The 16254-nt window shown below is 42.6% G+C and overlaps 1 protein-coding gene across 2 annotated transcripts in view; it reads left to right on the plus strand.

Moving 5' to 3' along the window:
• LOC308102503 (H-2 class II histocompatibility antigen, E-S beta chain-like) overlaps positions 1-16254 on the plus strand; it is a 61938-nt gene that overhangs the window by 8570 nt on the left and 37114 nt on the right. The window lies entirely within an intron of this gene.

The raw sequence follows: 16254 nt of genomic DNA on the forward strand, positions 1-16254 counted from the left end.
AAAGTAACTAAGTACATGTACTTACTTTACGTACAGTACAATTTTTAGGTATTTGTACTTTACTTGAATATTTCCAATCTCCAATACTTTTACTTCTACTTCACTACATCTCAGAGGCAAATATTATACTTTTACTCCACTACAATTATTTGGAAACTTTAGTTACTTTGTTTTTGTCCATTTGAAAATAGCTAATCTACAATCTACAATCTACAATCTACAAGGTCACAATGCGCCGCGATGCGACGCATTGTGAGCTTGTAGATCTGCCATTTTCAAAAGATTTTTTTACATTTACACCTGAAATGGGACATTCTGCATAATGAGTACGTTCTACACTGGCACTTTAAGTACATTTTGATACTTTTGATACTTTTACTCAAGTACATTTTCAATTCCGGACTTTTACTTGTAACAGAGCAGTATTGATACTTTTACTTGAGCAAAAAAATGTAGTACTTTTTCCACCACTGGTAATCCGTCCATGGTATTGAGGATTGTGAAGAAATTGATTGAGTGATTCTTTAATGGTCTGCTTCTTGTTAATGGTGTCCTGTCTCCTGTCCTTGCTTGTCATGGCTGCCAACTAAAAGAAAGATCAAGCAAGACTATAACCAGGGGTCATCAACATGTCCGTACACAGACAAATGTGTCCGTGGCAAAGACTTGGTCTTGTCCGTGGCAAATTTTTTGATTTACACACCATTATAATGTTCTTATTTAACTCTGAGAGTGTACAAAATGGAACCAAATGGACCCTCTTTATGTGTTTCTGGTAATATTATTGTCCACTCATTTTGTATGTCTGTGGCAAAAATGGAATTTTGACCAAAATGTCCACCACAAGAAAGCATGGTGATGACCCCTGCTATAACTGAAGAGAGATACCTCCTCCACCAACCAACCCCAGCCCCATCCATCCTGAAAACTTGACCTCATAGCTTTTTAGATGTTGAGATGCTGAATTTCAATTAATAAACATGTCAAAACCTCTTTAAAAGTAGTTGTTTTTGTTGTGGTTGTGTATTAATAACATGTCCAAAATAGGACTGCTGGACACGACCATCCACAGTTGTTGTGAGAGAGACACTAGTCGACTCCAGGTTGAACTTCAATGTTAATGTTAATGCCATTTTAATACATTCTCAATGTGCTCCTGCGTGCTAGCCCACAGCTTGATAAACCTGTTGTATGACTGGTTCTCACTGATAACGACAAAAATAGCAGATCTGCAAGCTCATAGCGTGGCACCGAGTGCCTATGAGCTTGTAGATCTGCTATTTTTGAAAAATCTTGAACATTTGTGCTTATCTTTGAATATTTATATTTATAAGCGAACATTTTTAACTCAAATCATTGCTTCTGGGGGTCCCTGGCACAAAACATTTTCAGATGGGGGTCCGCGGCCAAATGTATATCAATTTAGGGGTCCTTGGCATGAAAAAGGTTGAAACCCACTTTTGTTCAGTAACAGGTGTCTCTCCAGCTCTCTATTAAATAGAAGATAGCTACATTTTCAGGTTGGGATACTAATTGTATGTAATGCTAACTAAATGTTTCAACTCCTACATGCCAAGTGCTTAAGTTGTCAGGGTGAGGGGTCCCCATTTCAAATGTCATTATCTTCTTGGGGGTCACGTCTGAAAAGTTTGGGAATCTGTAGTGCCACATTTTCTCATTCTTCTCCTGCCCAGTAGGCGGCGCGCCTGCTCATTGGAGTCGGACGCAACTTCCTTGAAATGCCAGACAAGAAGAACAACAAATCAGGGTTGCCATGTCTGCTTATTATAAGTAAGGTTTCTTGTAAATATTAAAAGTTGCGGCGAGTTGCGTTTTTTGTGCCAGGGACCCCCGCACCAGATTTGTGTTGATAAAATGTTTCAAAGATAATAGCAGATCTAGCAGATCTACAAGCTCACAGTCACAACGTGTTGTGAGCTTGTAGATTGGCTCTTTTCAAATAGGCTAGATAGATCATATAGGTTTAAAGTGCTCATGTGGCCTGCTTTTGGGCTTGTTTTCCTAGACCTGGTTGCTTATTTCTCTCACAAAACCTGGCAACACTGCTCTAGTGCCACAATGCAGTAGTGAAAACAGCATGGTGTGTTGACTGACTGTTGTTGACACTTTAAAATACCATAGATTTATATCAAAGTCAAATGCAAAGAAAAGTAAAACGTGTCGTTTCTAAACAGTGTCGTCGTTAAGCAGCAGGAGGACGTTTGTTAGCAGCTCAACCACTGAAACACAGCAGGTATAAAGATCAACTCATTCAGGTTGTTTTGCATCTATGTTAGCCATGAGAGTTCCTGCTTTAGAGTGGTGTTCGATTTGTTTTACATTTACAACTCTCACATGTACATAAACGTTCACATTTCAAATATAAAGTGCTGACCCATGAGCCACGGATGTTACAAGTTGATCCGTTCCGCGATAAGTACCCGTATCTCCCGTATTGTTCAATAAAAAGCATTTTAATCCGATCGCCGGCCATTTTCTCCAAATTTTCTCCTATGCTTTCAACCATGCGACACTAATGGTTGGGAGGTGTATTGCACTCTGATGATCGGATTAAAATGCTTTTTATTGAACAATACGGGAGATACGGTACTTATCGCGGAACGGATCAACTTGTAACATCCGTGGCTCAGGGGTATAAAGCACTTCTGAACGTTTATGTACATGTGAGAGTTGGCAATGTAAAAACATCGAACACCACTCTAAACCAGGAACTCTCTGTTCCATGACTGTCATGTTTCAGGGCTACCTCCATAGCAGCAGCAATACATGTATGATTTTGTTGTTGTTGACGTCACTATTGTCATGGTAACCCTATAGTTACATCAATGCTACATCATTACAGTGGATAATCTCCATAATAAGCAATGAGGTGCAAAGCAAAGGCTAGGGTTAGGGTTAACAACCCTAACCTCATGTCAAGGACCCCCAAATTGACACTTATTACCCCGCGGACCCCCATTTGAAAAGATAAGCCGGAGACCCCAATAAGAGAAGATTTTTACGGCTCTCTAGCAGTGATTCTCAACCATTTTAATTTCAAGGACCCCCAGTTTGACATGCATTAGGCTACGGACCCCCATTTAATGGCATTTAAACCTCTGGGACCCCGATTCATATTTTAAAATCAATGTTAATTTAACTCTGAGAGTGTACAAATGGAACCAAATGGACTCGTTAGGGTCTGTAACTCTGTAACTCTCAGAGTTACAGACCCATAAGGGTCCATTTGGTTCCTGTCCATCATTTAGCTGGGGACCCCCTGGAACCCCCTCAAGTACCCCTGGGGGTCCCCGGACCCCACTTTAAGAACCACTGCTGTAAACCACCAGTAGTATCTTTACTCTGTCAGACAGAGTCTGTCTGTAATGTTAATGTGATTGTCAAGTGAAGTTAGAGCTCCATGTCTTCATGCACCTTGAATCCTTCTACCAACTAAACATCTGTCATGCTGTATTGTGTAGAATGACCGTCCAGGTAATGCATGGAATTGGAAATGATCTGACAGTTTAGCTCCAAACTCACCTGTCTGCTGTTATTATCAATTGACAAAGGTTTTCTCCTTAATTTTCAAATTATATAGTGTGTAAACTTTATTGCTACATCACAAGTTTACAAAAACGGCAAACACGCAGTGGGAATATTAATTCAGCTCTAAATGCTGAAAAGGGAAAAAAAATCGGTTGAATTTGCATCATGTCTATAATCTGCATACAAGCAATAGATCGTTTGACATATAATAGGCCTATATTTTTTTTATATATGTGTTGACAAATGTTGGGCACATACATATTTTATTTGAGGTTTGGCACTATTGTAATAGATTTTTCATGAAGAATAATGCATTCTAATGACATACCAAAGCTTTGGTCCTATGTGTAAGTCTGCCTTCGAGCAGACGTGAGAAAGAGCGAGCCTCCCGCAAAATTCACAGACAAAAGAATGAATGGATCAGACTACTAACATGGGAAGTTACGAAATTCCTTTACGTAAAAATTATGGGCGCAAACAGCGATAGTGAATCGGGCCCAATGTGTCTCATCGGGATGCATCATTATTCAATACCTTGTAGATCTGCTATTTTCAGATCACCTACGTATATAAATTAGGTTTAAACTGGTTACAGTGATTTTGATGCTATACATTTTGCTGGGGGTCCGCGAAACTGCCTCTCACATGAGCGGACCACTTTAAATAAATCCCCAAACCCTGAAATACCACTAGGGATGGGACCATTATGAACATTTCATGTCACGATTATTGTGACCAAAATAATTGCGATTCACGATATTATCACGATAATCAAAAAATGCTTTAGAACACTTAAAATGCCACTTTTGTTAACCACTTGAACCCCAGCATCCCTAGTCTGGGGTGGAACATTTGCCAAAAATAGCGGATCTACAAGCTCACAACGCGACGCAACGCGACGCAACGTGACGCAACGCGACACGACACAACACAACACAACAGCATCCCTAGTCGCGTTGCGACTTGGGGTCGCGTCGCGTTGTGAGCTTGTAGATCTGCTATTTTTGGCAAAGAGATTTAGAGAGTGAAAAAAAGACTGTATCAAGTAAGTCCTTTACAGTTGCGTTTTACCAATCCTACAGGATTTAAGTGGTACCGGATATGCAGCTCAGCAAAGCTGAATTGATCCCAGTGTATGACGGAGGACAATTTCACCATGAATTAAAATCTCTGCGATGCGATTATTGTGAGCGTTTTTTATCAGGATAAACGATAATAAGGATTATGGTCCCATCCCTAAATACCACATGGTTCTGTGGCGTTCAACGTTAAACATTGGACTTCCAATCCCAGCATCTAGTCTGGATGGAATCCCTCTCCCGCCATTGTTTATTTATATAATCTAAAATGTGTCACATTATTTTATTATGATTAAGGTTGGGTTTAGGCATAGTTTTTGTCGCGACCAGCGAAGCGGACCACTCGACCCACTTGGTGAGAACAGACTACAGCCATTAAAGGGATTCTAGGCAACTTCAGAGATCAAAAAAAGAAAAAAAATGTTGTCAAACACCGCCCCTCCACTCCCCCCCCCCCTCCTCATCAGCAGTTCGTTTCCCCGACCACCAGGGGGTGACGCAGGGGGGACTTCTGAACGGGCCATGCCGAAAATAGGTTGCTTTATTCGGATACAATGCGTGTCACTGCCCGCCCCTGCCGGTTCTCTGTATTTAAAAAAAATTAATAGGCTCTGACATGATTAATTGACCACATATATGAAGTTAAACAACTAAATTCTATCCAAACGATATCTTAAAAGTAAATTCCGTTCCTCAAAAAATAAGTTTGAGAGCGTTTTCAAGTTTTAAAACCCAAACAAAAAATTGCGCATAGACAAGATGGCTGCCGCTCGTTTTTGCTCGGGTGCACTCAGGCTGGACTTAGGCTGGTTCCATTCGGTTTCACTTGAACTCGCCACCTGATTGGCCAACCTTCGCTGTCAATCACCCGCTGCATACCCGGATGTCAAAACATAAATAGTAGGGAAAATACGGATATCAGAAAGAGGACTGTGTTTCAATGCAGGAAAACACCCCAGCATCATTATATAGTGGCTGATAGAGGGGGAAAAATGCAATATATATATATATATAAATATTTAAAAATGTAGGCTTAAAGTTACCTAGAATCCCTTTAAGTTAGGAAGAGGAAGTAGTTAGGCAAATAACAGTTACATCGGAGGCGCGCCGACTCTAGTGGACTTGAGCAACAAGAGGCACCGCCGAGCGAGCCGCTGTGCCGAACGTTGCGAAGTCCACTCAGCGCCGTTGGAGCTATGTACCGACAGGGACAGAATCGTAAATGCCCCCCCCCCCCCCCCCCCCAGGCTGTGCCAGCGCCGAGGACTATCTTCCACCACGGAGGAAAGCCGGCCAGTGCTGTCTTCTTGGAATGAGACGCAGTGATTAGGGGCGAAGCAGTTTCGCGTGCGTCACAGAAGGGGGCGTTGCCAAGTTACTACGATCGGGTAGGAAAACGACACACGTGGGTGTGGTCATGTAGGAGGAGGGGAGGGACTTGGTCAGGTGGGTGGTGGTAAGGTGCCAACCAGGTATACTTGATGAACTGGTGGGATTTGTCCATATAAAAATATCATTTTAACACTTACTGTACACTTTTTGGAAAAACATTCTTCCTCATATATTAATAATACCCAATGATCACCGTTTTAGGGGAAACTAGAACCATGGAACTCTAAAGTCCTTATTCAATTCCTTCATTTCAGACAAGTGTGTGGAGTCCAGACTAAAGGTGAAGATGAACTCTCCAGACTCAGCCAGTGCCATTGCTATTAAACAGGAACCTGAAGACCATCCACACCTCAGTACGTTTAATGTTCTCTCTCTTTCTTAAATATTTTTCTGTTCTGTTGTAGAGCTGTCGCAATATGAACATTTTACTATGCAATAGTCATGACAAAATATATGATAATATCCCGATGATTAAAGATGATTAAACAAATTGGCCATGTTGCCTTGTGGTGCACACGCCATAGGCACCGGAAGGGGGGTCAGAAGGGCCTAGCAATCGGCTTGTCGATCTCGCCGACCGCTGGTCTATTTATTTATTTTTTAAATCCCGACCAGCACTGGTCTAGCACCCCACTGTTCCCATTGTGTTGCACAATGGTTGTTGTGTATTGGCTGCATGCTTGCCTCTTGCCGCAATGACCGTTCTGTTACTGGCTACGTGTGCAGTTGCTCTCTCAACTCGATAAACTAGGAGCCAGACAAGCTAATACTCAACAAATCGCTGTTCTTTATGTATTCTGCTTGTGGGTGTGAAAGAAGCAGATTAGTCAATGAGCCAGACAAGATTTCATTATTGAAAGAGTGGGCAAAACCATACCTATATTAAATTGTGTATAGGGTCAATATTAGTAAATAAATATATGATAACCTTTCCACAGGAGCAGCTTTTTCATATTTATCACACATTTTGTTATTTTCCCCATACGCACATGACAGGTGAAAAAATTACAACATTTAAGAAATAGTTATCATAATGAAACTTCCCCAGTTGATTACTTACATGAAGACAATGATTTATCGTATTACAAGTTTTCTGAAATTGGATATTTAAATATGCAAATTAGGCATTAGGAAAATATGCCCGAATTTGCATAACTTTCCAGAATCAACATTGGACCATTGGACAAAGCCAGAGTCAACATTCTTATTTTATTTTGTTTAGATGTTGGAGTCAAAGGTTTTCAACGAGGGAATATTCAATATCTGGCTCAATTTTGGGGCTCTGGCTCATGGACTAGATGCCCGTGGGGCTCGGGCTGCAAGAATCAAGTGCTGCTATGATAGACTGACTGACCAGGGATCAGATTACTGCAGCGCAAATCTACATAAATGTTCAGATATCAAATATAAAGTGCTGACCCCCGAGCCACGGATGTAACAAGTTGAGGCGCAAATGGTCTAAGTACCTGTATCTGCCGTATTGTTCAATAAAAAGCTTTTTAATCCGATCGCCGGCCATTGTCTCAGAATTTTCTCTGATGCTTTCAACTATGCAACACTACTGGTTGGGAGGTGTATTGCACTCTGATACATTACAAAAAAAATAATAGAAAATGGCCGCCGATCGGATTAAAATGCTTCTTATTGAACAATACGGAAGATACAGGTACTTAGACCTTTTGCGCCTCAACTTGTTACATCCGTGGCTCGGGGGTCAGCAGCACTTTATATTTGAAATCTGAACGTTTATGTAGATGTGGCAGTTGTAAATGTAAAAAAAATCGCAAACCAGGAACAAGTGGGCCCATGACAGTCATGTTTCAGGGCTACAGCTAGGCTAGATTTCATATTTCATATGGAGTATAGCTGACATCTCACCAATACTGTGTTAGAAGAGCATTTTAGGTTTGTCATGTCCATAACAAGACAGACTGCAGGTGACGATGAACTCTCCAGACTCAGCCAGGGACATTTCTATTAAACAGGAGAAACACTATTCTTTTCTCTTCTGTTGTAGGGCTGTCACAATATCTAATTTTACTAAGAAATAATCATGACAAAATACATCATGACAATGATAATATCCTGATGATTAAAACAAATTGCTCACTCTGTCTGGTTGCAGAAACATGAAAAACTGATTGGCTACTTTCACCTTATTCACTTAAGACCATTATTTGCATCGCAGGAATCCATTCTTCTTCCTTGTGCAATCCTAAATTACGAAGGATTTCTTCCCTAATATATGAATCCTATAATCTTTGCACCCAAGATTCATATGATGGAGAGTTGGTCTTTGCCATTTTGCCTTCTGCAAATATTATTGTAAATTTTTTCTTCAGTTAACAAAGTCCTTTTTCAATTGCTTCATTTCAGACCAGTGTGTGGAGTCCAGACTGCAGGTGAAGATGAACTCTCCAGACTCAGCCAGGGACATTTCTATTAAACAGGAGGAACCTGAAGACCATCCACACCTCAGTAAGTTACATATACTCTCTCTTTCTTTCATATTTTCTGTTTTTAATTTTAAAATTAAATATTCAAAAAAGGTTTAGTCAGTTAAATTAAGTCTCCTCACATCTATCTACAAATTACATCCTCCACATAATTCTACATTAATTCAAACTGATAACTCTGACTGGGGAGGCAGTCTGGGAGATAGGTGGGTCATTGAGTCTAATGATTGTTATGTATAGCCTATGGACAATCAAAATCAGGTGGAAATACGACATTTTGATGTGGTGTCATACTTAAACTTAAGGCACACTGACTATCAAGAAGATAAAAACATGGCACTTCATGTCGAAAAGGTTGCCGACCCCTGTTCTACATGGACAAAGGAAGAATAGTGTTACATTTTAGAAATCCATTGTTCAATATCATGTTATTGTTCTGCTCCTAGACATCCTGCACCTTGTTGTGTGTAAAGAGGAGGATTCTTCTGAACAGGAGAGGAGCCCCAGTCTGCTCCACGAGAAACCAGAGCCTTCACACATTAAAGAGGAACAGGAGGAGCTACTTCAAAGACCAGAGGAGCCTGATGGATCAATGTTGACATTACTAGCAGTGAAAAGTGAAATTGATGAAGACATCTCTTCACACTGCTCTGAAGTTGAAGTTGAGCTTGAATCTGACACTGAAGTCACTGAAGACAGTGATGATTGGGGTGAGACAAGTGGAGGTGTCCACACTGGAGAAAAAACATTCCAGTGTAAACTGTGTAACAAGAGTTTCAGTGGGTCATATGACCTGAAGAGACACCAGCGTGTCCACACTGGAGAAAGACCATTCCAGTGTGAACATTGTGACAAGAGTTTCAGTCGGTCAGGTGCCCTGAAGAGACACCAGCGTGTCCACACTGGAGAAAAACCATTCCAGTGTAAACATTGTGACAAGAGTTTCAGTGAGTCAGGTCACCTGAAGACACACCAGCGTGTCCACACTGGAGAAAAACCATTCCAGTGTAAACTGTGTAACAAGAGTTTCAGTGAGTCAGGTAGTCTGAACAAACACCAGCGTGTCCACACTGGAGAAAAAACATTCCAGTGTAAACATTGTGACAAGAGTTTCAGTGAGTCAGGTGACCTGAAGAGACACCAGCGTGTCCACACTGGAGAAAAACCATTCCAGTGTAAACTGTGTAACAAGAGTTTCAGTCAGTCATCTGAACTGAAGTCACACAATCGTACCCACACTGGAGAAAAACCTTTCCATTGTAAATATTGTTACAAGAGTTTCAGTCAGTCATCTGTACTGAAGAGACACCAGCGTGTCCACACTGGAGAAAAAACATTCCAGTGTGAACATTGTGACAAGAGTTTCACTCAGTCATGTGACCTGAAGACACACCAGCGTACAGGGGCGTGCTTAAGGAGGCCCTAGGCAAACCCCAGTATGAGGCCCCTGGGTCGGGACCCATATGTGGGTCGCGGACCAATTTTTCAGGGTCTCGAGTAAATAACCCTTTATTTATTTTTTCCTACATTTATTTTTTAATTATTTCAAAAGACGTTTTACAAAAAAAAATGTTTTTTTCCTAAATATACACATGTATGTGTGTGTGAGTCCACAGACAGACAGACTGTCTGTCTGATAACTCTATTCCAATCTCACTACATTACAAGTTATATTCATAGTGAATTGTTATGAAATTAAATAATATCACTCTTTCTTTCTCTCCAATGGTGGCATTCGGTTATAAAGCATTGTTTTTCAGTCTGTTGTCTCAGTCACTGCTATAACTACAGTATAGCACTTAAAGAATGTTATTATGAAGAAGAATAGCTACTTTCATGAGAGAGAGAGAGAGAGAGAGAGAGAGAGAGAGAGAGAGAGATGTTTTAAGCTCTTACCAGGTGAGCCACCGGGCGGCGCTCCAAGTCAACTTATGTATTGTATTTGCCACTATAAACAGGGAGCACATAACTTTTTGGGTTCAGTTCTCAGGGAGCACCTTGGAGCTCACTCTAACAATTTGTTTTATATAAAAATAGGTATTTATAACCAAATAAGAGGCTACAATGCAAGTGTTTCAGTGCTGATTTAGAGCACATTACATAGTTCAGTGAAATGGAGCCATACTGTATGAATATTGTTTTTGCGCAATGAATCTGTTACCCCATTAAGACCAGGAAAACATCTGTCATTTAAGATTTTAACCTCTATAACCATTATCTTATACTTTGGCTATTAAAAAAAACATTAAAGCAGATTTACACACCATTATTATGTTCTTATTTAGTTTTCTTCAGAATATGTATGACTCTGATTTACTATGACACTATGTATGGAACATTAGGAGTCCTACTAGTACTAGTGGTTCTTAAATGTTTTATTTGCAAGGACCACCATAACTCTGAGAGTGTACAAATGGAACCAAATGGACCCGTAAGGGTCCATTTGGTTCCAATTGTACACGCTCAGAGTTACAGACCTGTTATATCGATGGCCAAAATGCAAAACCTCCTATGTGCAAATTTCATGATTTTCGGATTTCACTGTGGATGAGGACTATAGGCTATGCTGCACAGGCTCAGTCTGTCAGCAAGATAGTCCCGCCCCTCATTTTGGCAGAAAAAGTCATTTGACTAAAACCTCCTATCTTGTTCAGTGCCAATTAGTGCTAAAATGTTGAAGCGCAAAACCTCTTATCTGCACCAGAACTAGTTGAGCAGCAGACAGAGCTGAAACTTGGGAATTCTATGTTATGTAGACCGTCTAAATGTCTTTCAGTTTGTAGTCATCTATTATTTTCAAAATAAAAAAAGTGTCTTCCCCCCTTACTAGTTAAGTATTTGTTAGTAACTCTGTCAAGTTAATTGCATTGCCTTGTTGATTGCTAATGATTAGTGTCAGGTGGTGACACTTTTATCACACCAAGAGTGTGAGTTGATAAAAAAATGTAATGGTAATACTTGATACAGTACTGTAGAATGTCTTGATCTCAAAATGAGCATAAAAAAGCATTATTTAACAAAAATAATGTGTGTTTGTAAGCCTAACTATTTCTAGGTAAAAACCTCCTATGTGCATCTATGTAGATAGGAGGTCATTTTTAGGTATAGATAGGAGGTTTTGGCATTGAACATTTTGAACTTGTGGTTAGAGGTTGTCATTGCTGCTTAAATGTGAACGTCATTGTCGTGATTTTTTATTAATTGCAGATCAAAATCACACGTGAACACTGTGGCAGCCAACAACCCTGTGAAAATATTGTGGTGTGTCGGTTGGGGGGTATGAGGGTATGGGGGTGGGATGGGGTTTGGAGTTATAGGGTGTGGGAGGTGTGGGTGGTGGTTGGGGGGGTATGGGGTGGGGGGTGCATGAGGGTTTGGGTGGGTGGAGTTTGGGGGTTGTGGTGTGCTGGTTGGGGGCATGGGGACCGGGGGTTCTGGGAGTGGGGGTAATGGGTTGGGTGGGATTTGGGGGTGGGATGGGGTTTTGAGTTATGGGGGTTGTGAGGTGTGGGCTGGCAGTTGGGGGGTATGGGGTTTGTGGGAGTGGGGGAGTATTGCAGGTGGTGGAGTTGGGGGGTAGAGGGTATGGGGGGGATTATGTTGAGGGGGGCATAGGCCAGTTAGGCCGGATCATACAGGATAGGGTCTTTGTGATGCGAAAGTGTGGTCTAGCCAACACCAACTCAGGACTCCTGAAGTGGGATGGGGTTTTGAGTGAGGGAGGTGGAGAGGTGTGGGCTGGCAGTTGGGGGGGGGGGGGTTGTGGGAGTGGGGGAGTATTGCAGGTGGTGGAGTTGGGGGGGTAGAGGGTATGGGGGGGATTATGTTGAGGGGGACATAGGCCAGTTAGGCCGGATCATACAGGATAGGGTCTTTGTGATGCGAAAGTGTGGTCTAGCCAACACCAACTCAGGACTCCTGAAGTGGGATGGGGTTTTGAGTTAGGGAGGTGGAGAGGTGTGGGCTGGCAGTTGGGGGGGGGGATTGTGGGAGTGGGGGAGTATTGCAGTAGGTGGAGTTGGGGGGTATAGGGTATGGGGGGGATTATGTTGAGGGGGGCATAGGCCAGTTAGGCCGGATCACACAGGATAGGGTCTTTGCGATGCGAGAGTGTGGTCTAGCCAACACCAACTCGGGACCCCTGAAGTGGGATGGGGTTTTGAGTTATGGAGGTGGAGAGGTGTGGGCTGGCAGTTGGGGGGGGGGGGTTGTGGGAGTGGGGGAGTATTGCAGGTGGTGGAGTTGGGGGTAGAGGGTATGGGGGGGATTATGTTGAGGGGGGCATGGTTCAGTTAGGCCGGATCATAGAATAGGGTCTTTGCGATGTGTGAGTGTGGTCTAGCCAACACCAACTTGGGACTCCTGAATCGCTGCCCTCCACACTCTCCTATCTAGCATCAGGGTCTTGAGCTCTACAGTATTGTTGGCTAAGCTGTCACGCCGAAGTGCATCTACGTAGGTGGTGCACTTCTTGTCTCTCCTGGCTTTGCCCTGGGTTGGCTCTCATAGTGTTAGTTTGCTTGCCACTAGTTATGGGTCCCTGACGCAGTGCCCTGCCTCATCCTTCTTTCTCTGACTTTGTCTGTGACCCATGGTAGGTTCCTGTAGAGGACCACATTTCTGATGTGGTCCGTCCATGTGACTCCTAGTGCCATTCATAGCATTCTAGTGTAGACTCCATCCAAGGCCCTTTCCTGTTGTGCTGTGACGGTCCATGTCTCAGCCCCATACAGCAGTACTGACTCCACTGTAGCTATACGAACAGCCGCCTCTTGAGGTCTTCTCCCATGTCTGATTTCCACACTCTCCTCATCCCATGCAAGGCATTCCAGTCAAGTGCCCCCCGGACCTTCAGGTCCTGTTCCATTGAAGCAGTCCAGGCCCAGGTTATTAGAAGTCCTGGACTGCCTCGAGTAGCTTGTCTCCATCATCTGAACCATCTTCTCAGGAACTCCATAGGCCCGGAGAATGTTCATCAGATTCCCCCGGTGGATGGTGCCAAAAGCCTTTTGGAAGTCATGAAGGTGATCACCAATGAAAGATTCCGCTCCTTACTCCTTCCAGTATCCTCCTCAGCATCAGTATCTGCCCGAGTTTCTCATTACAGGGTCTAAGATGGGTCTAAGACGGTTAGAGTATCTTCCTGTTAGCCGTCTTGGCAACTTGTGAGCTCAGGCTAATGCCTTGGTGAGTTCGCCTGACTTTGGTACTGGATCGATGATCATTTTGCTCCACAGCTTCGGCAGCTTTCTAGACGTGTGTGCTTGATAAAATCCAACACCACCTCGTCTATGGGCACATACATCAGAACCTCTGCTGTCACTCCATCTTCCCCGCAGCTCTTGCCTCACTTGATAGTAGCCTTGGCCCTACTCATCCATGGTGAACCGTCTGGTTTGGGAAGGTCATGGAAGACAGGAGCATCGGATCATCCTCTTCTTCGGTTGAAGGAGGATTTCCTAGGAGTGTTTTGAAGTGCTGGTACCATGTTTCAACTCGTTCCTCTGTGCTTTCTCCCCAGATCTTGGAAGTCTGAGAAGAGCTTCTGCCAGAAATGTCATTGATGAGCTTCCAGCTCTTGCCATGTTTGTGGTTAACATGCACCTCTTTAATGTCCCTGATCTTTTGGGTCAGCTCCCGGTGTTCCAGTTGCATACACTTGATATAGCTCCTCCTTCCTCCGCTTATATTCCTCCCTCAGACCCTCTCGTTATTGGTCAGCGACAAAGTCCCTGTGTGCTGCGCTCATCTCCTCCCTGGCTGTGGTGATTCTAGGGTCAAGGCATCCGTCTTTCCTCCTTGCTTATATGCTCTTTAAGACATTCAATGATCTTACATACTATTCCACTATCCACACCGGACACAAGGTTGGTGATCCAGTTGTATGAGTTAGGGGAGTTGGAGGGCATGAGGGTTTGGGTGGGTGGGGTTTGGGGGGGGTGTTGTGCTGGTTGGGGGGAATGGGGGTTGTGGGAGTGGGGGGGTATTTCAGGTGGTGGAGTTGAGGGTATAGGGGGGATTATGTCGAGGGGTGCCTGGGCCAGTTGTTTTGTAGTCCATCTAATTGTTGTTGTTTTGGGAAAAAAGCGTATACAGTCTACTAACCATTTCATCCATTGAAAATGCACTAGCGTATAACCACGACCACACGCATCTCGTGCAGGGAAGGATTATTGTATACCTCAGAAAACAAACCTAGACCACACCATTGATGCAACTGTTTGCAGCTGTAAATGTATGTATTTACAGCCTGTACTATTTATCATTATTTAGTTATGCAATCACTTAACATCACAGTGCAAAAGCTCCTATCTGCAGAATTATCCAGGAAAAGTGGGGAAAAACCTCCTATCTGCATTTGCAATATGTAATATAGTGTAATTAACATATAATATTGTAATATAATCCAGAAATCCAGAAATGGTGAATTATGTGATGGGTATCATAAAAAAATAGCATTGTGCAAAAAAGATACAACATTTTGTAGTTTTCTTTTTCATTTTCCCAACAATGTTAATTTTTCAGATAGGAGGTTTTGCGTTTTGGCCATCGATATGGTCATTCAGGGCTCTTTATGTGTTTCTGGTAATATTATTGTCCACTCATTTTGTATGTCCGTGGCAAAAATGGAATTTAGACCAAAATGTCCACCACAAGAAAGCATGGTGATGACCCCTGCTATAACTGAAGAGAGATACCTCCTCCACCAACCAACCCCAGCCCCCGTCCATCCTGAAAACTTGACCTGTAGCTTTATAGATGTTGAGATGCTGAATTTCAATTAATAAACATGTCAAAACCTCTTTAAAAGTAGTTGTTTTTGTTGTGGTTGTGTATTAATAACATGTCTAAAATAGGACTGCTGGACACGACCATCCACAGGTTGAACTTCAATGTTAATGTTAATGCCATTTTAATACATTCTCAATGTGCTCCTGTGTGATAGCCCACAGCTTGATAAACCTGGTTTAATAACTGGTTCTCACTGATAACGACCCCCCCCCCCCCTCCGGGGACCACCAGTGGTCCTTGGGGGGTAGCCTACCAGCGGGGGGCCCCCCAGCAAAATTAGTTAACATAGCGTCACAATCATTTTAACCACTTAGCTTTGGCTATTAAAAAACAGCAGATCTACAAGCTCATAGCGCGGCACAGAGTTCCATGCAATGAGCTTGTAGATCTGCTGTTTTTGAAAAATCTTGAACATTTGTGCATATCTTTGAATATTTATATTTATAAGTGAACATTTTTAACTCAAATCATTGCTTCTGGGGGTCCCTGGCACAAAACATTTTCAGATGGGGGTCCGCGGCCAAATGTATATCAATTTAGGGGTCCTTGGCATGAAAAAGGTTGAAACCCACTTTTGTTCAGTAACGGGTGTCTCTCCAGCTCTCTATTAAATAGAAGATAGCTACATCTTCAGGTTGGGATACTAATTGTATGTAATGCTAACTAAATGCCTCAACTCCTACAATGCCAAGTGCTTAAGTTGTCAGGGTGAGGGGTCCCCATTTCAAATGTCATTATCTTGGGGGTCACGTCTGAAAAGTTTCTGAATCTGTAGTGCCACATTTTCTCATTCTTCTCCTGCCCAGTAGGCGGCGCGCCTGCTCATTGGAGTCGGGCGCAACTTCCTTGAAATGCCAGACAAGAAGAACAACAAAGCAGGGTTGCCATGTCTTATTATTATAAGTAAGGTTTCTTGTAAATATTAAAAGTTGCGGCGAGTTGCGTTTTTTGTGCCAGGGACCCCCGCACCAGATTTGTGTTGATAA

The sequence above is a fragment of the Gymnoscopelus braueri genome (assembly GCF_963280865.1).
Source record: "Gymnoscopelus braueri genome assembly, contig: SUPER_15_unloc_1, whole genome shotgun sequence".
In the NCBI taxonomy this organism is placed as follows: Eukaryota; Metazoa; Chordata; class Actinopteri; order Myctophiformes; family Myctophidae; genus Gymnoscopelus; species Gymnoscopelus braueri.